Consider the following 4,517-nt stretch of genomic DNA (forward strand, 5'->3'; position numbering starts at 1 on the left):
AGTTATTCGCTCATTGTCCTTGAGTTATTCTTGTTCGATACTTTGGGAAACTTATGTAATCCAACAGCCCCCTGATTGCTCCGGGACTATAGTGTGAGTTATGAGAGTAGGTGGTGATCACAAGTATGGTGGTAGGTACGTAACCCGAAACGGTCAAGTATAACCGGGTGATTTTCTATTGTGTTATGTCTAAGTGTGCTAAGTCACAAAAGGTTCCTCGGCTACATTATTCATCCTATTTCCTTCTGTTAAAATCGAGATACGAGAGTAAGAATGTACTGTTAAGGTCCTGGCAGCTAAATGTGTCACCTGTCAGTGCATGTTCATTCTCCTCCATTCAAGGACGAACAGTTGTTCAATTGGTATCTGATGTAATGACCCATTTCGTCGTTACTGCGAATGTCGAGGAAAATCGCAACTCTGACTCCTTAAAAATTGTTTTCGTTTAATTATATTTCTTGAAATCGCTAATTTAATCGAACCCGCTGTATGCATCGGGTGAGAGCTTGAAATGTGGGCCACCAGGCCCAGTTGGGAAGCCACAGTGGCTGGAAAGGTGCTACAGTGGTAGCCCTATGGCGGTGGTATCACCACCAATATGGCAAGTGTTTTTGGCCAGTTGGCTGCCACAGCGGCCACTCAGCCGCCTTAGCTGTACCGCTGAAGCTATTTTCATACCGCTGGAGCGGTGACGTACGTCTGAATATCCCTATTTAAGTGTCATTTCAGGATTTGACCTCATTTTTCAAAACCCTAAATAGTGCAGCCGCCCTTAGAGCCTTTGTGGAGCCTAAAATGATATATCCTTGGGAAAGGTAATCCTTTTAATTCATCCCTTCATTTCTTCATTTTAGTGATTCTTCTTAAAAGAACCTCATCTAGAAACTACAAAAATAGATGTCACCAATTCATGAACTTATGTGGAAAAATGGTTAGCATGTTTTAAGTTAGATTGCATAAATCTAATCTCTCTTGTGATAATACTAGCATGATTATTAACTTAGATTTCTCTTACCTTCCCCAACTAGTAAGTGGGTTCCTCCATTAATATTGAAAATGGGTTCTCTCAAGGAAAGAGCTAAAAAAGGTAACTTGATCTTGCAATAACTCTTTGTGATTAGTGTCCATTATGGTGTTAAGGAAAGTAACCACTTGGCACTAATTAGGATTAGGGGAAATGTTCATTTGGTAATGAAGGCTTAGAAAATTTAGAGGTAGGCTAAGTTCCCAAACTTTCTTTATTAATTCGAAATCTCTTAAAGAGTTCTAATGGTGATTTCTACTCTTGGGTCTCATAATTGTCTCAAGTTTCTTTGTGCAGATTATGAGGTGGCGAACGAATTGAAGAATCAGCGGATGCTCGTGGCACCCTCTCGGCCTCGAGGTAGGTTACAGTTTTCTTTTGGTAGACTCCGGTTAGATTTACTGTCACGACCCAAACCCGTAGGCCGCGACTAATGTCTGAGCTGGACACTCGCATACACACCTGTTAACTATAATTATCCACAACTAGCATAATAAAGAACTTATATATATAAAGGCAAGACGTCGTCTCAAAACTGTCGCATATATAGACATATCATAGCAACCTGTCTCCCGAGGAGTTACAACTTCCAACAGACAACATCGTACATAAGCCGGCAAGGCTATCATAACATGTGGGAATGCCCCAACTATATATATAAATATATACACAAGCTGACAAGGCTGCCACTACATACAGCATCCCAAAACATATATACATACGCAAGCCGACAAGGCTGCCACTACGAATGGGAACGTCCCAAAACATAAGTCATACGTACGTAATCGAACAAGAACTATATACAACCCACACATATGTCTACAAGCACCTTAAGAGTGACAACGTAGCATATGACGGACGGGAGCCCCGCCCACTTCTGGATAAGCATATATATACAACAAAAGGTCCGGAACAAGGGAGCACTCCAAGATAGCAGAATAGATATCCTAAGCTGGCGGATCACCAAAGCGAGCGTCTGTACCTGCGGGCATGAAACGCAGCCCCCCGAAGAAAGGGGGTCAGTACGAGATATGTACTGAGTATATAAAGCATGAAATACAATAAGAAGGATCATAACTGAAGTAGGGATTCCAGGAGACAAGTATAATAGTCAAGAAGTCACTGTACCTGTACTTTACAAATGAAAATTATGCATATCATTATCATATACCGTACCCGGCCCATTATGGGACTCGGTGAATCTGTCATATATCATACTTGGCCCATCATGGGGCTCGGCGCCATCATCACATCATCATATCATCATATCATCATATATATATATATATATATATACCGTACCCGGCCCTCTAGTGAGGGACGCAGTGAATAATGCAGTGAAACTGTACACGATAACATACCCGGCCCGAGACTCGGTGAAAGATGTAATGACAGTATGCACGAGCAGAGTAGTGAGCAACCATATGCATATAAATCATCTTTTAAGACTCAATAGGTAGGTAAACAATTCAACGCTCGAGTATCAAACGATAGTCATTACATATTCTTTGAATGTCATTATAGAATCTTTCAGGAATAGGATCTTTTATGCATTGTTTACTATCCAATCATATAGAAGACTCGAGGGCAGTAGCTCGATTATTCTAAGAATTCTAAAATCAAGAAGTGAATAAGAATCATAAAACATGCTCGGAATTTATGAATAGAATTACCCCAAAGCTCATATTGTATCATACTTACATCTAGGACATGCCAAAAGAAATAAAGGATAGGCTTTACATACCTTTAGCGTTTACTCGCAACACAACACGGATACGCTGCCCAATAGTGTCTCAACCTATATTAAGATGTCAAGAACTACGGTTAAGCTACGGGGGAATTCAAAACGTATTCTAACGTTAGTAACTCCTTTCTAGATAATTAGACGACGTTTCGCTTATATTCAAACCAACTACATACAACCAAGCCAACATCACTAATCATGCATTCAAGTATCAACCCGAGACTATTCAAACATGACTCGAGGACATTCCGGACTGTCACGACCTGAACTACGGGCCGCGACGGGTATCCGGGGCTAACCACCGAACACCGCTCACTTTATACCGCTTATCTCGCTATCGCTCATACCGTATGCTCGTAATCATATAAAACCGTAATTTTTCGAAATACATTTGCTTCTATAATCATAAGTCCTTCGGCTATCAAAATAATATATACAAGCATATACGTGAAAGTCATGGGACCATGCTACCCACACCGCGTATCTACGAGCCTCTACTGTGAGTACTAGACATCCGGACGGACAGACCCCGTCATGCCCAAAATAGGAATATACAAACATATGTACCAAAAGAGTAATCAGAGCGCCTCCGGAAAATGGAGTGCTCTCAAATCAGCCGCTAGCTCCTATGGATCCGGATCACCTCCCTCGTCTACCTATGGGCACGAATACAAAGATCCGAAAAAAAGTGGACGCTCGCACGAATATTGTACCGAGTATGTAAATACATGAGAAAGAATGATGGAGAAACATAACGGTAATATATGAAATAACATAAGATGGGAGACATTAACATTCTCTTCATAGTACTTACCTGCTTTCCGTAGGGACGTTCCATGTTCTATTTCGTGCTCGTATGGATGTCATATACTTATCTCATTCGTACTTACAGGGACGGGATGCACATGGCATAATCATACATATAACATAGTCATACTACTGAAAATATCATACATGTATCATAATCGTATTCATATAGGTCGGTATCATTCGTACTGCCCTCTTGGACTCGATACATACATATGTACGTATACATCACATAGGGGTATCATGAACTTAACATAACTAGTCACCGTTCTACATTCGTCATAACATATGCATATACCTGTCATCATGTCGAATTTATTTATACACATTTGATCATTATCCGTATTCGGCCTCAGAGGCTCGACAAAGATATCGTATTCGGCCACGTGGGCTCGACAGCATATCGTATTCGGCCACGAGGGCTCGACAGCATATCGTATTCGGCCACGAGGGCTCGACAACATATCACATATATCTCATATCATCATAACACATATATTTGTGCATACATACCACATACTCATTATTGGGCGTCTTGTAGATTTATGATTATGAATCGTCTTATAAGCATATCATGGTTCTATCGTACTTAACATCACTATCATATATGCATAATTGTAATAACTGCCCGACCATATAGGTGCGGTGTAATAATCAATGCTCATCATAGTATGCTTATCATAACTCATCGTGGTATGCTTGACATCATATACGTATCACAATACATGCATAGGGACTCTTAGCTATTCATACTTTATCGGGGTGACGTAAAGTCGTGGACCCCCGATGTCATTATGAGCATTCTTACGTATTCTGCCTCACCTTGAAGGAACAAGCATAAGGTGAGTGTACATAGTGATCAATATCATTAGATTACATATATTACCTCATTAACTTCTTAGGAGCATCATATCGTAGACTATGACATTTCTAGACTTTAGC

The sequence above is a fragment of the Lycium ferocissimum genome, chromosome 10 (genome assembly GCF_029784015.1).
Source record: "Lycium ferocissimum isolate CSIRO_LF1 chromosome 10, AGI_CSIRO_Lferr_CH_V1, whole genome shotgun sequence".
Taxonomy (NCBI): domain Eukaryota; kingdom Viridiplantae; phylum Streptophyta; class Magnoliopsida; order Solanales; family Solanaceae; genus Lycium; species Lycium ferocissimum.